The 17,848-nt window shown below is 55.6% G+C and overlaps 1 long non-coding RNA gene across 4 annotated transcripts; it reads left to right on the top strand.

Annotated features, from left to right (window-relative positions):
* Positions 1-1,038: 1,038 nt before the first annotated feature.
* On the top strand, positions 1,039-6,365 carry LOC120852215. Of its 4 annotated transcripts, none has more exons than XR_005718501.1 (4): positions 1,039-1,198; positions 1,694-1,841; positions 2,330-2,616; positions 5,093-6,365. It is a non-coding gene; the product is annotated as an uncharacterized LOC120852215 (long non-coding RNA). The 4 variants fall into 4 exon arrangements; XR_005718499.1 differs by having other exon boundaries at positions 1,103-1,198; positions 1,668-1,841; XR_005718500.1 differs by lacking the exon at positions 2,330-2,616 and having other exon boundaries at positions 1,109-1,198; positions 1,654-1,841.
* The last annotated feature ends 11,483 nt before the right edge of the window (positions 6,366-17,848 follow it).

Below are 17,848 nucleotides of genomic sequence, written 5' to 3'. Positions count from 1 at the left end.
GGTCCCCAGGGAGCCCATTTCTCCTCCAGCCTGGATCATGGAACTCCAGGAGCCTTACTTAGGCCTCTTGTCAGACCCATCTCCTGAGAACTCAACCTGCCTGGCAGGCCTGTGTGCCTGGGCATGAAGATCTCATCTCTCAGCCTGTGTTCACGGCTCTGCCACCAGCATTTAGGAGGCGCCTGCATGGGGTAGGGGGCTTCCCAGGTGGCGCAGTGGTAAAGAATCTGCCTGCCAACACGGGAGACTGAGGGTTCAATTCTTGGGTCAGAAGATCCGCTGGAGTAGGAACTCAACCCGCTCAAGTATTCTGGTCTGCAGAATTCCATGGACCTAGGAGCCTGGCGGACTATACAGTCCATGGGCTCGCAAAAAGTTGAATACGACTGAGCATGCGCGCAGGCGGAAGCCTTCATGGAATAGGCGTTCGATAACTGGGGGAGAATGAAGGCATCCAGGCAGCAGGGAACCGCCTCCTGTGCCCTCCCCACCGGTGGTGCCATCAGGCCACTTCCCACCTCTTTCTTCCTCCTCATCTCCTTCCAGGGTGCACTCCCCAGCAGGGCATTCAGTGTGTGTGTGTGTGTGTGTGTGTGTGTGTGTGTGTTGAGCCCATGTGCGGACGCCCAAAGGAAAGGGTCCCACGCGGGAGGGGTGGGCAGGGTGGGTGGGCAGGGTACCCCAGGACCTCAGGCCGTCTGGTTCCCAGAGCAAACCCCATGGCAGGGCTGAAGCCCGGCCTCGGAGCCTGGGAGCCTGCCTTCCCCTCCGCGCCCAGTGCTGGGCCGAGTCTCTGCCCCTCTCCTGGCCTGTTTCCTAACTGTCCCGTGAGGGCCTGGACAAGGACTGCTCAGGAGGCTCAGGGCGGTCCCTGCGCTGACTCTCCCTCCTGGGGGCTGGGGGCGCGCTACGGGCTCTCGGCCCTCCCCACCCGCGCCTCGGGATGGGGTGCGGGGTGACCCGCCAGGGGCCGGGGCCTCGGTCACCCCTCCCCCCGGGGCCGCACCGCGCCTGCGCGCCGCGCGCACCGCCAAGGCTCCTGTGGTCGTGACCGGCCTGCCGGCCCCCCAGTCAGCTGCTCTGCGGCCTGTGGCCCCTTGAGCGCCGAGCGCTGGGCGGGGTGCTCCTGGAGAGCAGCAGACAGGACAGTCCCCGTGCAAACCCCCAGCCCTCCGTCTGGACCCCAGGGCCCGGCTGGGTGAGTCGCTGGACGCCGACTCGGCAGGGAGAAGGGGAGGCCACCACGTCCCCGTGCCCTCTGCCCACATTGCTTGCCTTTCTGACAGCACCCCAAGACTGAGGTCCAGCCTGTCCCCACGGGCAGGCCTGGCTGGTGGCCGAGGGTCAGAGGGAGCCGTGGAGAAGGGCGCCCAGCACCCCTATGGGCGAGAGTTGGGGGGCAGTTACTGTTAATAGTCAGCCCTCTCGTCACTCAGTGATGTCACCCCACTTTCTAGATCAGCAGCGGTCCCAGCACTCAAGGTCATTCAAGTCTAAGTGACCAGGTCCAGCCGTGACTGGGGCGGTCAGAATCATGGCTCCTCAGGTTCACTGAGCCCACGCTGAGACCTTGTCCTGGGGGGCTCCCCCAGACAGGGGACCTCCTGAGTCCAAGCACTTTGAGTGTCTTTCTCTCCCTGCTTTAATCCCCAGCACCCTCTCCCAAGGTCAGAGTCACTGATCCCGTTTTCAGTGGAGGAAACTGAGGCTCAGAGAGTCACCACGTGAGCTGGCCTGTCACGGGCCATGACGTGGCCCCGCTGTGGGTTTGAGTCCAGGCCAACCTGACCCCAAAGGCTGTCCTTGCACAGGAGCCTGAGGCTCTGAGTCCGGCCTTGGAGGTGAGTCCATTGTGGATGGGGGTGACGGGGTGGGGAGGAACTTGGGAGGGTCCCTGGGGGAGGAAGGCAGTAGGGAGCCTGGGGTGGGGATGAGAGGTGCTCACAGGGGAGGGTGTCTGGACCAGACCACACGGGACTCTGAGTGGGGGGCCAGGGGTCAGAGGTCACTGCAGGGTACAGGCTGTCTGGTCAGAACGCCCACTTCCTAGCTCCTGGATTCAGAGGTGTTTTGTTGGGCCTGTGTTCCAGCCCATAGAGCATGGATCCCAGAGAGCCCCCCAGAGATGCGGAGGTGGCCTCTGTCTCCTCCTGTGCTCAGTGGAGGCTGTGAAGTCATCCTCCTCCTCTCAGGGAGGGGCCTGTTGCCCTGAGGGCCCAGGGGGGCTTCTCGTCAAAGCCCTTCGGGTGCCGACGACCAGAGAGGTCCAAGTGAGGGGCCGGGGGAATTAGCAGGGCACTCTGGCCCTTGTCGCTCTTCTGATGTCCAGGCTGACATGGATGCAGGGGGTCCCTCACCCGCTGGTAGGAGAGCAGCAAGAAGCTGATGTTGCAGACCCTGAGACCCAGCTCTCATGTGCCCAAGGCTGCCAAGGGCGTGTGGAGCTGAAGACGAGGGCTGCTGGAGGCCGAGGGCCGTGGGGATGCTGAGGACGGAACGTCTACTCCTGGCCCCCGAGGAGTGGAGGATCAGCAGAGCCCAGACTCCGCAGGGCGCCCCATGCCAGCGTCCACCTCCAGGGGCTTCTAGGAGCTGGGGCGTCTTGGTCCCCTCTGGGTATGGAGGGAGTGAGGTACACTGGAACTGGGAGGGGCTGTCTTGGAGAAGGGGTGGGGCAGTCATCTCCTCCCCCTGGCCACGAAGGGGGCCAAGCTCATGTTGGAAAAACTCATGTTGATCCTCTCCACTTGGGCCTGGAGTGCACACCAAGCAAGTGGGCACCTCCCCAGCTGCTGAGTTCAGGCCGTCTCCTTAGCTGATCCCAGATCCTGGAATGGGAGCTTCTGCTGGTCCTGGGCTCCGAGTTGGGGAACTGGTGGCTGGATGGAAGGACCGGCTTTGCCGCTGTCGGATCTGACGGATGGATGCTCTTGAGTGCCCAAGGGCATAGGCACCAGGGACCCAAGCCTGGAAGGTGTGAGGGAAGCACGCAGAGGCAGAGTCTGGTGGTGGTGGGTAGGGCCCTGTGACAGTGGGCAGTGCCCCTTTGCAAACTTCAGCAAGTCCTCTTGTTTGCAGATCACAGACAACACCTGAGGCTGTGGTCTGTGAGAGGCCAGGTCAGCCCGTCCATGGCAGCCACCAAAGCCTGGGGGCTGGCAAGGTTCAGGGTGAAACTAGTCGGGGGGGGAGGGAGCCAGCATGAAAAGCTCCTGGTAGCCTGGTCCACTCCAGTGTGTGACTGTTGTCTACCCAACAACGCAGACCTGGGGAGTTGACTGGCTGTTGTCAGGGGCTGGTGAGACGATGCCCTTGATTAGTTCAGTTCAATCACTCAGCCGTGTCCGACTCTTTGTGACCCCATGGACTACAGCACTCCATGCCTCCCTGTCCATCACCAACTCCCGGAGTTCACTCAGACTCATGTCCATTGAGTTGGTGATACCATCCAACCATCTCATTCTCTGTCATCCCCTTTTCTCCCCTCCTTCAATCTTTCCCAGCATCAGGGTCTTTTCGAATGAGTCAGCTCTTTGCATCAGGTGGCCAAAGTACTGGAGTTTCAGCTTCAGCATCAGTCCAGTGAATATTCAGGACTGATTTCCTTTAGGATGGACTGGTTGGATCTTCTTGCAGTCCAAGGGACTCTCAAGAGTCTTCTCCAATATCGCAGTTCAAAAGCATCAATTCTTTGGTGCTCAGCTTTCTTTATAAGCCAACTCTCACATCCATACATGACTACTGGAAACACCATAGCTTTGACTAGACAGACCTTTGTTGGCAGAGTAATATCTCTGCTTTTTAATATGCTGTCTAGGTTGGTCATAACTTTTCTTCCAAGGAGTAAGCGTCTTTTAATTTCATGGCTGCAGTCGCCATCTGCAGTGATTTTGGAGCCCCTCAAAAATAAAGTCTGACACTGTTTCCAGTTTCCCCATCTATTTGCCATGAAGTGATGGGACCAGATGCCATGGTTTTCTGAATGTTGAGCTTTCAGCCAACTTTTTCACTTCCTCTTTCACTTTCATCAAGAGCCCTTGATTAGACAAAGAAGAGCAAAGTAAAACCAAGGTTAGCAGAACAAAGGAAATAATGAAATCTAGAGCAAAGATAAACGGAACAGAGGAGCACCCGAGAAAATCAGTAAAACAGTTGTTTCTTTTAAAGATGTACAAAACTGGCAAGTATGGGACAATTTTATGGAACAAGTTACTTAACCTAAATGAAATGGAAAAATTCTGGAAACACACAAACTACCAAAACTGATAGAAGAAGAAATAGAAAGCCTGGTTAGCCTATAATCATGGAGACTGAAGCAGTCATAAATTCTCAACAAAGCCAAGCCCAGAGCCCGGTGTTTCATCTCAAATACTTGGAATGCCAGTTCTTCCTAAACTCTTCAGAAGACAAAGGAGGGGATACTTTTAAATTCACTGTGAGATACATGCTGTGATGCCAGCATTAACCCGATTCCAGAGTAGCCGCAAGAAAAGACATCTACGAGCCAAAATTCATATGCATAGAGATGCAGAAATCCTCAGTAAAATCCTGGCAAACAACATTGAAAGGACGATACATCATGACCAGCCTCCCCCAACAGCTCAAGCAGTAAAGATTCTTCTTGCATCACAACAGACAGAAGACACGGGTTCAGTCCGTGGGTCGGGAAGATCCCCTGGAGAAAGAGATGGCAACCCACTCCAGTATTCTTGCCTGGAGAATCCCACAGACCGAGGAGCTGATGGACTACGGTCCACGGGGCTGCAAAGGGTCAGACACGACTGAGCGTCCAGGCAGCAGACGGCCGACGGCCCTCCTGTGCAGACAGGGATACAGGAGGCCCCGAGCGGCACACCACTCGTCCAGGGTCCCATCGCTGGTGACAAGGAGGAGCCGAGTCTGAACCCAGCTGTGCCCCCAGAGCGGGGCCCTGGCTGCACCCAGGCCTCCCCATTGGTGTCACCATGCAGGGACATGGCATGAAGTGGGGGTGACCCCTCAGCAGCCCTGAGGGCCCTTGGGGGGCTAATGTTTGAGCAGGGACCCCAAGTTATAGAGACCCCAGGAAGTGATGTCCCCTCCCTGATGATAGAGCCCAACGGAACTGGGAGCCCTGTAACCAGGCGCCTCCTCCTAGAGAAGCCCCTGCCCAGCTGGCCTGGCCGGAGCCCTCGATGAGCAGCGTGTCCTGTGCGTCCTGAGGTCCCGAGGCCGCAGCCACAGACACTGGCTGGTCATTTGCCCGGAAGAACCAAAGGTAACACGGGGAGGCCCAGGGCAGCCCAGTCCCGACCCAGCCACCTCTGGGATCCGACGCGGGAGCCCTGTGTCCCCTCCCCGTGTGTGTGGGAGGGAGGGCTCGTGTCGGGTGGGCCTGCCCCGAGCGGAAGCAGGCTGAGGGGTCAGAGGGCCGGCTATGTTAACCCCACAGGTGAAGGTAGCAGGAGGGAGTGTGGGGACCTGGGGGCCCTCTTGGCCGAGGTTTGTCCCCAGTCCTGGGGGTGGATCTCACTTCTTCCCGGGACAGGTCTGTGCACGATTTGGGAGCAGAAGGTCCAGGGGCGGGAAAAGCATCATCCTCGTGCGGGCAGGACTCTGGGTCCTCAGGCCGCCGGCCCGAGGAGGTGGAGGACCAGGTCACCCCCTCCGTCCCCGAGTGAGGGGCGTCCATGTGGGCGGCACAGGCTTGGGGGCGCACCGGGACAGGAAAGGGTCTCAAGGAGGGCCGAGGTGGCTGGGAACACCCACCCGCCCCTGCAGGGGACCCGGAGCAGCGGGGACGCGCCTTCCTGTGAACTGCCCGCAGCACCGGACCCCGACCCGGGACCCTTCTCCCTGCTCCCCCGCCTAGAGCTTGCCTTCCCCCTCCCTGATACTTCTGTTTCTAATTTCTACTTTCATTTTACATTACTTATGGTACCTTTTAGTTGGGGCCTTACTGTCACAGCGTTTAATTCTTCACACATTATATCATGCATTTCCTGAGCCTGGAGCACACTCGGGATGCTGAGCGACCTTCCCCGCGGCTTCACTCCAGAGGAAACCCTGACCCGAGGGCTTGCTCCCTGGCCGCACTCTCCTTCCCAGATGGGCCACACTTCCTCAGTGGATCTATTTCTGCCCTAAAGGAACAAAAGGCGCTCACCCCCACCCTGCCTCCCCCAGCCCCTGGCAGCCCAGAATCTGCTTTCTGTCTCTTGTCTGCCTGCTCCGGGTGTTTCCTATAAACGGAATCAACTTATAGGCATCTCTTTGATGTAGCCCATATATTTTAAGTGGGGAGTGGTTAATTTTTTTTAATTTGAAGTTGCATTCTTGTTAAAGGGAAATTCTAGGTGAATTAAAAATAAGATGTAAAAATTGAAGTCTTTTTTGTAAATACATGTACAGTCTCAGGGTGGAGACCCTGCTCTAAGCGTGGCCCCAGAGGCAGAAGACAGAGGGAAGCGCCTGGCTCCTCCCGTGGCCAGACATGCCGAGAGCTGGGAGGTCAGACCACGAACCGGGACGAAGCCCCTCGCGTCCCAGGGCCAGAGAGCGGTTTGACACCCCTGTGGTCCCCAGATCTTGAAAGTCAGTGTTCTAAAAAGGGACAGAGGACAGACAAGGGCACGTCTAACAGGAGGCGACGCACGTGGTTGGTGCACGTGAGAGACGCTCAGCCTCTCGGTGGCACGAGAACGTAAACACTGGAGACAGCGGTGTCGCCCCAGCCCTGGCGGGTTTCCAGGCTGGTGATGACCAGCGCTGGGGACAACGTGAGGAGAGGCCAGCAGACCCCCTGCAGGGAGGTGTGGAGGACACGCCTCTCTGGGAGAACCATGCGTGGGACCCCAGGGCCCCATAGGTGCATCCCTTTACCTGCAGAGCGACTCCTGGGAGCTCACCCACAGGGCTCCTCGTGTGACGCGTGTGCCTGTGCACTTGGGGGTGTTGGGGGAAGGACCCCAGGGGCGTGTACCCTTCTGAAACATGGTTCTCCCAGCTGGACTCTGACCAGTCCTCTTCCTCCCACATTTTCTGGGGCCCCAAATCAGAATTTCCAAAGAGCCCCTACTATGGGATGTGGGCCATTTGCCATTTTTCATTCTCAGAATCGTGCTGAAGGGAACATCTGTGCCCATAAATCACTACTTCAGGAAGAACCCGTGAGGTGGATTTTCTGGGTCAAAACATACAGTTTTCACAATACTGGCTGCAGTTTCCAACATTGGCGGTCTCTACCCACTTTGAGCCTTCCTTGGGAAAGCAGGGTCAAGGAAAAGAGACCCCGAGGGCTGAGACCTCAGGGAGGAGGAGGAGGAGTTGGGAGATGGAAGTGATGAAGGGACCTGCGAGGGACCTGCCTGGAAGGGACTGTCTCGCCCCTTGGCCCCTAACTGGCCCTGCCCAGTGCTAGAGCTGATCTGAAGCTGGGACAGAGCTGGCTCAGGTTCCTAGAACTGGCAGTGGTGTCAGACTCAGCTCCGGCCCCAGGGGAGGCGTGCTAGCTGAGTCTGCCTCCGAGGTGTGGGGACCTGGCCCTGCAGCTGGTGCAGCTACTGCAGTCAGCGGCTCTGCCTCTGGAGTGGCCACTGAGGCCGGCGTTGACTCCTGGGCAGGCGCTGGTGGCCCCAGCTGGCGTCATGGTGCCGAGCCGCTGCGGGTGAGGCCTGGGTGCGGGAGCTGTCCCTGGTGCTGGAGTGGGGCTGGCCTGGGGCTCACGCTGACGCTCGTCCGGGGCTGGGGCTGGTCTCTGTGCCTCCGGCTGCATAGCCAGCCCTGGCTCTCGCTCCGTAACTGGCCCTCAGCCTGGTGGTGGAGCCGGCCCTAGCTCCGGCACTGGGTCCGCCTCTGGAATCGCTGTCAGGGCAGACGCTGGCCCCCAGCAGGCGTGGAATCCGGCCCAGGAACCAAGGATAGAGCTGCCTCTGTGCCTGAAATGGCATCACACTGGGGCCAGAGCTTGGCCTAGCTCTGGTGTGGGTGCCGGAGTGCCTTCTCCCAGGCCGACACTGGCTTCTGGCAGCCAAGCTGGCCCTGGAGCCGTGACCGGAGCCGGCTCTAGCTCTGAGGCCGCTGCTGGAGCCGCGGCCTCCTGGGAACCTCACGCTGGCTCTGTGAATTGGCTCTGCGCTGGTTCTCCTAAGTGGGGCTGGCACGGGAGTCGGTGAGAGAGCTGCCTCTATGTCGAGGCGGCGTGCTGGCTGATGTCCAGGCTGGCTCCGGCTTGTGGGACAGCACCAGCCTGCCCGGGAGCGGCGCTGGGGCGGCAGCTGGTTACTGGTGTGGGAGCCTGTCTGGCTGGGGAGCCAGCGCTGGCTTGAGCCCTGGAGGTGCTAACAGAACTGCCTCTGGGAGTGGGTCAGCGCTGGAGCCCGTGCGGCAAGTGGCCCTGAGTCTGGAGCTCCGGGGGCCCTGGCTCCAGAGATCACCGCACTCTCGGGCTGCTGCTCTGGTACTGCCCTGGAGCACTCGGTCTCTGGGGCTCATCCTCCCGCAGGCTCTGGTGCTGGCACCGGCTCCACAGGGAGCTCTGCTCGAGAGCTGCCAGGAGCGCCCGCTGTGTACCCAGAGCCGCGCTGAGCAGACCTGAGTGCAGTTCCGTCACCCTGGGATCTGGGTGGGGTCTGATCCAGACTCCAGGGCTGGTGCCCAAGCTGGTTCTGGAGCTTACCGGGGTTCGGGGGCTTTCCTGTGAGCTGATGTCAGAACTCGTTCTTGCTGCGGAGCTGACTTTGGATCAAATGATAGAGCTGGCCCCCGTTCTTGGTGGCACTTACTCTAAGCCTTGGCCCTGGGTTCGGCTCTAGCTCTGGAGCCCGCGTGACCTCTAGCTGTCGGGCGTGTGCCGGAAAGGCCTCTAGCTCCAGATCAGGCTCTGGCGCTGGGGCGAGATCAGGTGCTGACGGTGGTGCCGGCTTTCGAGCTGGCAGTCCAGCTGGCCATGGAGCCGCAAGACGACAAAAAGTTCACCAGCCTCGAGTCCATAGACTGTATGCGCGTGTGTGTGCGTGCATCGAGTACACGTTTTTATCTTCTTACCACATAGCATAAGGCAGAACGTAAGATGCACCCACAATGGTTACCCTCACATCCCAGTGCTTCAGTTACCGGGTGTCGAGGAGAGGCCAGTAAGCCTCCACCAGCATGCTGCGTGCCCCGGGGAGCAGGTCTGTGTGTGTGAGTCACACCTGGGAGCTGTGTTTTGTTGGGAAGCAGAGTGGCTTACTTACTGCCCTCACTCCGAGACTCAGCACGGCGCCAGCAGAGCTGTGGGTCCCACGTCAGGAGAGGGCGGGCTGAAACGGTGGCCTCACCTCATTCGGTCAGACTGGTGATTTAGTCCACACGTGTTGCGGTGTGCCTGACGTGTATAACTAACTGCCTTCAAGAAAAGAAGTGAAAAGAGTGAAAGTGCTAGTCGCTCAGTCCTATCCAGCTCTTTGTGACCCCATGGACTGGAGTCAGCCGGGCCCCTCTGTTCATGGGATTCTCCAGGCCGGAACACTGGACTGGGTTGCTGCGCCCTCCTCCAGGGGGTCTTCCTGACCCAGACATCAGAGCTGCATCTTCCCACATTGCAGGTGGACCCTTTACTGTCTGAGCCGCCAGGGGAGCCCGAGTGAAGATTGCTGTCGATGATGTGGGTGGGCATCCTCAGCTGAAGGCCTCATGAGCAAAAAGCAAGGCTTCCTGGACAAAGAGGTCTGCCTCCAGACGCAGCATCTAGGAGCCTGCGAGCCTGGCCTGCGGACTTTGGGCTTCTCAGCCCGCCAGTGCACATGAGCCAACATTAAGATCAGGTCTCACTCTCAGTACACATAACATACACACACGTGTGTGTGTACGCAGGTGTGTCCCGGTGGGGGGCCCTGACATGCACCGTCCTTCCTGCTCCCCCTTTACCGTCACTGTTCTCTGAGGCCTTGGACTCGGTGCCCGGTGGCCTGCAAGCATGGTGCTGCCTTCTGGGCTCATGAGGTTGAGGTTATGAGCAAAACTGAGCTGACACTGTCCTGGCTGAAGACACACGGATGACTCCCAGAGCCCGCTTACCCGCAGCAAGTCAGAACGTGGTCAGAGAGCTTACACTCGTGAGGTCAGCCCATGGCACGGTCAGACTCCTGGAGCGGAAAGGTGGACAGGTAAGGGCTCAGGAAAATAAACTAAACCCAGGATTTTTCAGAATGCAGACTTCCGCAACAGGAAGGTCTGCTCAGAATATGTTACCGTCCCTTTCACACAAGCCTTTGCCTGGCCACCGCCACCTTTCCGTCACACAGCTGAGTCCATGCTGTTTCCTGCACAACGCTGTCCTCTGACGCCAAGCATTCTCACTCTACAGTCTGTAACAGAAGAGGCAATCATGTGTGTGCAGCCGAAAGGAGCCACCGCCCCTGGAAATCATCAGTCGTGTTTGAACTTCGAGCTTGTTTGTTTGAATGTCTCTTGTTTGGGGTGTCCAGTAGGCTGGCCCAGCCCCAGTTACACAGCAGGCAGGGCAAGGATTACAGGACCAAGAGGTGTACACTAGTCCTTCAGCCGTCTTGCAGCAAGTCTTTAGTTTCGGGATTCTGATTTGCTTCCAGGGAGGTTCTGTGTTTGGTGAGGGAGAAAGAGGAAGACAAGGAGGCAGATGGTTTCATGGCTTAAAAGATGCTGTGAAAGCTTTTCCCACTAAGTGCAGAAAAGCTATTTGACAAAACCCAACACCCTCTCATGAGAAAAGCACTCAAGAAACTAGAAACAGAGGGCATTTCCTGAGGACACCCTGCGGCTCACATCACACTCGGTGGGGAAGACTGGAGCCTCCCCCGGGGGGCAGGAAAGAGGAACAGGGACCAGTCCCGCCAGCTCACTGCCACACTTCATTGGAGGTTTTAGCCTCATCCATCAGGTAAGAAAAAATAAATAAAAGGCATCTAAGCGGGAGAGGATGAAGCAAAATTATGTCTGTCTGCAAATTTCATGACCACGTACACAGGAAATCATAGAGAATACATAGGAAAACTATTAGAACTAATAAACCCTTCAGCAAGGTTTCAGGACACAGTGAGTGAGTGACAGTCACCCAGTCGTGTCCTCCTCTTTGCGACCCCATGGCCTGCAGCCTGCCAGGCCCCTCTGTCCATGGGATTCTCCAGGTGAGTGTACTGGAGTGGATTGCCATTTCCTTCTCCAGCAGCATACAGGATAAACAGCACAAAATTCAATTGCATTGGAATGTCAACGGGGGCAGCCACAGTGGAAACCGGTATGGAAGTTGCTCAAAAAATTAAAAATCTGTAGAATTACTATGTGGTCCTGCAACCCCACTTCTGGGTGTTTATCCAGAGGAAATTAAAACACTAACTCAGAACGATATCTGCACCCCATGTTCACTGCAGCCCTGCTACAGCAGCCACGATGAGAAGCAGCCTGAGCACCCACTGACGGGTGACTGGCTGAAGAGGGTGTGGTGTATGCGTCATGAAATATTGTTCAGCAGTAAAAGAAGGAGATCCTGCCGTCTGCTGTAACACGGATGGACCTTGAAGCAAGCTGAAGTGAAGTGAAGTTGCTCAGTCGTGTCTGACTCCTTGCGACCCCACGGACTGTAGCCTGCCAGGCTCCTCTGTCCATGGGGTTTTCCAGGCAAGAATACTGGAGGAGGTTGCCAGTCCCTTCTCCAGGGGATCTTTCCAACCCAGGAATTGAACCCAGGTCTCCTGCATTGCAGACGGATTCTTTTCCAGCTGAGCCACCAAGCAAGCCCAAGAATACTGGAGTGGGGAGCCCATCCCTTCTCCAGTGACTCTTCCTGACCCAAGAGTCAAACCAGGTTCTCCTGCATTGCAGGAGATTGGGGTTTTTTTTGGATTCTTTATCAACTGAACTATCAGGGAAGCCCTGTGCAAAGTGAAACAAGTTAGAGAAAGACAAATACCATATAATCCACTTATACTCTGAATCTTAAAGAAAAAACATAAGGGTTACTAGATACAGAAAACAGCATGGTGGTTACCAGAGGGCGGGGCTAAAGGAGCCAAGATGGGCACACACTTTCAGCTGCAAAATAAGTGAGTCCTGGAGATGCAGCGTATAGCGTGGTGACTGAAGTTTGCAACACCAGACTGAATATTGGAAAGTTGCCCAGAGAGCAGATTTTGAAAGTTCTCATCGGAAGGGAAAATCTGTGTAACGATGTGAGGTGGTAAATGGTGACTGACTGGGGTGACCGTTGGGCAGTATATACAAATATCAAATCATTGCCTCATACACCTGCAACTAATATACTGTTATATGTCGATTTAAAAAACCAACTGGGGCTTTCCTGGTGGCTCAAGGGTAAAGAATCCGCCTGCCGACGCAGGACACACAGGTCTGACTGCTTATCTGGGAAGATCCCACGTGCTTCAGAGCAGCTAAGCACATGCCCTAGAGCCGGGGGGCCACAGCTTCTGAGCCCACGGGCAGCAGCTACGGAAGCCGGCATGCCTAGAGCCTGTGCTCCCCAGCAAGGGGGCCACTGCATGGAGAGGCCTGCGCGCCACACCCGGAGGGAAGCCCGCACAGCAACCCAGGCCAGCACAGCCGAAGATAAACTTTAGAAAGCCAGCTGTATTTCTAGAGAGGAACACACTCTGACAATGAATATAAGAAAGCAACTTTATTTACAGTAACATTCAAAAGATTAAAATATTCATAAATCAATTTAGCATCCAAAGTTAAGACTTGCATAATGAAAGCTACAGCACATTATTGGAAGCAATTAAAGAAGGCCAAAATAAGTAGAAGGACATCCCATACGCATGAGTCAAAAGACTTGATGCTATTAAGACGGCAAGACTTCACAAAGGGAACTACAGGTTCAATGCGATCCACAGCAAAATCTCAGCTGCCTTTTCTTTTTCTTTTCTTTTTTTTTTTTTTTTTGCAGAAATAAACAGGCCAATGCTGAAATCTATTTGGAAATGCAAGGAACACAGAATAGCCAAAACAGTGTTGAAAAGACAGAGCAAAGATGGAGGCCTCGCACTTCCCAATTTCAAAACTATTATGAAGACAGCGTGGCCCCAGCGTAAACATAGACACACAGACCCACGAGGCAGAGCGGAGAGCCCAGAAACAAGCCTGCACGTCTGGACTTGGGCTTTGATGAGCGACCAGACAATTAAACGGGGAAGGAGTAGTTTATTTGAACAAATGGTATTGGGACAGCCAGGGACATCCACGCGAAGGAAGAACCTGGACCCTTCCTTACAGCCTCACAGAGACTGACGCAAACCAGATCAGACAGCGACACAGAAGACAGAACTAGAAGACTCTCAGAGGAAAACGTGGGGGCAAAACGTTGTGACCTGAGTTAGGGAATGGTTTCTTATTTACGACACTTTCTGCACAAGCGTGAAAAATAAATTGCATGTCATTAAAATGTAAAATGTGCATCAAAAGACAATATCACTAAAATGAGATATTGACAATATCACTGAAATGACAGCCTGCTGAATGGGACAAAACATCAGCTAACCATATATATAAGAGACTTGCATGCAGCATATATAGTAAATGCTCACAGCTTGATAATAAAAAAACTAATAACCCAATTTTCCTTAATGGAGAAAGGAGGTGAGTAGACATTTCTCCAAATAAGATATGCACGTGGCCAACAAGCACATCAAAAACGCTCAACATCTCCGGGAGGGAAAACAAGCGAAATCCACAGTCAACGGGATGCCATTCCACATCCACTCAGTCGACTCTGCAGTCTCAGGGACGGCAGCCGCCAGGCTCCTCTATGCATGGGATTCTCCAGGCAAGAGCACTGGCGTGGGTTGCCGTTTCCTCCTCCAGGGGATCTTCCTGACCCAGGGACGGAACCCAGGTCTCCTGCACTGCAGGCGGACTCTTTACCAGCTGAGCCACCAGGGTAGCCCTCACATCCACCAGGATGGTTTGATTAAAAGGACAGATATGGGACGGGTTGGCAAGGATGTGTAGAAATTGGAATCCTCATACGTGGCTAGCAGAAATACAAAGTAGTGTGGCCCTTTGGAAGACAGCCTGGTGACGCTTCAAAATTTAAAGGGTTTCTATATGATCTAGCATTTCTACTCTTAAGAATATGCCCAAGAGAAATAAAGACAGATGAAAGTCTCATATGCAAATGTTCATAGCATGGTTGTTCAGAACAGCCAAAAGGCGGAAACAGCCCAAACATTCCACCATCTGATGAGTGGATAGGCAAAGCAGGGTGACTCTATGCATGGAACATCTTTTGGCAAAACAGTGAAGTCTTGGTCTGTGCCACAAACATGGATGGGCCTTTGACATTGTGCTACATTCCAGGAGCTGTCACACAAAGCCACACATTGCATTATTCTACGTCTGAGAAAAGGCCAAAATAGAGGTAAACAGTAGGTCAACGGCTGTCTAGGCCTGTAGGGATAAGGGAAATGGGGGGTGACTGTTAATGGGCCCAGGGTTTCCTCTGAGGTGGTGACAATGCTCTGCTATAATGGTGACGGTTGCACAGCTCTGTGGATACACTAAAAAGCTCTGAATCATACTGAGCTATATCATATCTCATAATCATATAATCTCATATCATATAATCATATGAGCTTCCAGGTGGTGCTGCTGCTAAGTCGCTTCAGTCGTGTCCGACTCTGTGCGACCCCATAGACGGCAGCCCCCAGGCTCCCCCGTCCCTGGGATTCTCCGGGCAAGAACACTGGAGTGGGTTGCCATTTCCTTCTCCAATGCATGCATGCATGCTAAGTCGCTTCAGTCGTGTCCGACTCTGTGCGACCCTATGGACAGCAGCCCCCAGGCTCCTCTGTCCACAAGATTCTCTAGGCAAGAATACCTAATGGGTTGCCATTTCCTAAGTGGCGCTAGTGGTAAAGAATCAAGATATCCCTGGGTCTGGAAGATCCCCTGGAGGAGGAAATGGCTCCCCACCCCAGTATTTGTGCCTGGAAAATTCCCTGGGCAGAGGAGTCTGGCGGGCTACCGTCCATGGGGTCGCAGAGTCAGACACGACTGAGCACATATATTTTAAGTGGGTGGATCATGTGGTATGTGAGTTATATCTCAGTAAAAGCAGGGTTTTGGTTTTTTTAATTTTTTAAAAAAAGTAATTTTCTTCCCATTCAACTTGGAGATGTGTCGTGGTCCCAGAATAAGCAGGGTTGGGCACTTGCTAAGGCCTCGAATGCTGGCCTTCCCCAAGAGTATGGGCCACAGCCCCTTAAACCCCACCCGGGGGAAGCAGGGGAAGACACCCTCAGGAGGAGAGGCTGGGGGATGCTCCAGCCAGCAGCTCAGCACGAGCGCATGCCTTGACCCTCCCAGGTTAAAAGAGGTTAAAAGAGTCTCTCTTGGCAAGAGGACAGGGCAGAAATTTTATCTTTGTGGTTTCGACGCAGCTAATACATGTGCGAAGTGCATCAAAGGGGAGAAACATGAGCAAATGTGGAGATGACACTTTCCACAGTGCGATCAAGACGCTGAGGTTTGCTTACAAAACTTGTCTGTATCAGGGATGGAGATGGGATTCAACACTAGGACTTGGAATTCATGAGTATTTCAGAGACTGACTCACCAGGTATGAGACTCAGGGGACTCTAAAGCGGGTTGAACACAAACCCTCCCGAAAGATGAGTCAAAGTGTCCGGAGGTCAAAAACAAACTCTGGTGACGTGGGAGGAGCAGCACGTGGGCGGTGAAGTTTAACGGGACTTTCCGTGACACATGGGTATTAACGCCCTTCACTGGTCTAATTCACCTTAAAGCTGATCCCCTCTGGTTTGGGCATTTACTAGCCTATAACTTATAAAGAGAAAAAAAACCCATTTGTATCACCTGTTTTATGGCTTAAAGAACATTTGGTAACAACATCATCAGCTGTCAGAGCTGAGAGAACCTTTGGAAATCACCTAGCCCCACTGTCCCAACCCATTTTACAGATGAGGACATTGAGGCCCAGGGAGGATGACTGACCCAAGGACACCCTGGGAGTTTCTCTGACATCTGGTCCAGGGTCCTTTCTGAGGAACTATGGGAAAACTCTCCTCTCTATCTCAGATTTTAGAATTTTTAGAATATGAGTCTTTCAAAGAAAGCTGCCTTTTTTTTTTTTTTTTTTTTTTACCATGAAGCAATCCTTAAGCAAGATTTGAAAGGTAACAAGTTTTCCTATCATTTTAAGGAAAAGTCCAAGTCTGATGTTTCATTTTCTCCAAAGAGTAAAATGTGGAATCACTTTCTGTCCCTGACACGGAAACAGAACAGGCAACTGGAGAAGAGGAACCTTGAGGGCGCAATGGCCGTGTTCAGCTCAGTCCCAAAGAGATCTGCACAGAATGACTAGAGCGGTGACCCGTGTCCCGGGAGTCGGCCCACAAGGAAGAGCCTCAACTCCTAACAGATGAGGCATAAATGAGCCAAGACACGTGTGTGTCTCAGCCAGGCACATCACCCGGGTACCCCCGGCAAGGGCCTCGCCCTCCAGCAGTGGGCGGGACGGGGGTGGCGGATCCGGCTCCCTGGGGTGCCCTGGCTGAAGGTCCTGGCTCCGTCACTGGGGTGACAGGGGTCTCCAGCTCACCTTCTCACCTTCCGGCTCGTCCCCCCTTAGACGAACAAAAGCAGAACCTGACCAAACCGGGTCGGGGACGCAGCGCCGAAAGTTCGTGGTCCTCCCAGCCCCCCAATCCAGTCTGGCAGGTGAGGGGCCCCAAGGGAAAAGTCCGAGTCTTTGGTTCAGAGGCCAGTCTCTCCTGGCATCGGACACACTTCTGAAACCGACGCGGGTCCCCGGCCGCTCCAAGGTCAGGGGCTGCCGGTTCTCTGCAGACAGGTATCACCCGAGCTCCGTCCTCCAGCCCTCGGCGCCCGGGAAGAGGCCCCACAAGGGCGCTTCAAACGCAGCAGCGGACGCAGGGCTGGCAGGGCAGCGGCGGGCTCGGGGGACCCGGCGCACCGGGAGCCGTCGGTGTTGCGCGTGCACGCGCTGTCCGCGGGCCTGGGTGCGCGCCTCGCGGTGGACGCGCCGCCCGGAAGCCCCGCTCCTGGCGCACCTGAGTCCCCGGTTGGAGGGAGGCTCGTGCGCCCCAAGCGCGACCCCTCCACCCACTCGGCGGGGAGAGCCCGGCCCGCACCCAAACTGGGCCGAGCGGCTGCGGGTCCACCACCAGCCGAGAGGGACGGCTGGGAAGCTGAGGCTGGAGCAGGCAGAGACTGCCTGGGGCCACGAGGTGCCACCAGGTGGGCAGTCCCCAGAAGAAGAGGGGGCTCCCACCTCCCAGGTCTACTCTAGGATGAGTCCCTCAGGTCCTGCAAGACCCCTGCCCACCCCTCCCAAATGGGACCCGTTCCTCGGGGCGTCTCCAAAGGGCGCAGGTGTGCACACATACACACCAACACACACTCACTCACTCACTCACTGCCCTGCCAGGGGTCAGAGGGGAGTGCACGCAGAGGAGCCGGGAAGGATGAGATGAAAGAGCTTGGGGGCAGCTCTGCCAGGGGGCAGGGGCATCCTGTATCCTAGCAACATCCTCGGCCCTTAGCATGGGGAGGGGAGACGCCAGGCTGCTAGTAGGTGGTCCCCACGCTTCTCAGGAAGCTCCCTCAGCCGGCCGTCCACAGGGCTCCTCTAGAGCACGGGGCCCTGAGATCTTGTGTCCATCGCTCTGAGCATATAAATGAGTATGAACCCTCTAGAATGTTGGGGGGTGAGCAGAGAAGACCCCATTCCTTCTCTGAAATTGGGGTTCTTGACAAGGTGACCCCAGGGCTTGCACAACTGGAGAAGTCACTCGGTTTCCCGCTGATGGCCACCTGCATGCTGGGGTTCCTTCGGGTCGTCCGTGGAGGCTGC

Source organism: Oryx dammah, unplaced genomic scaffold (genome assembly GCF_014754425.2).
Source record: "Oryx dammah isolate SB20612 unplaced genomic scaffold, SCBI_Odam_1.1 HiC_scaffold_25, whole genome shotgun sequence".
Classification (NCBI taxonomy): Eukaryota; Metazoa; Chordata; class Mammalia; order Artiodactyla; family Bovidae; genus Oryx; species Oryx dammah.
The sequence above is the reverse complement of the archived record's forward strand: the minus strand, read 5'-3'. Positions and strand labels throughout refer to the sequence as shown.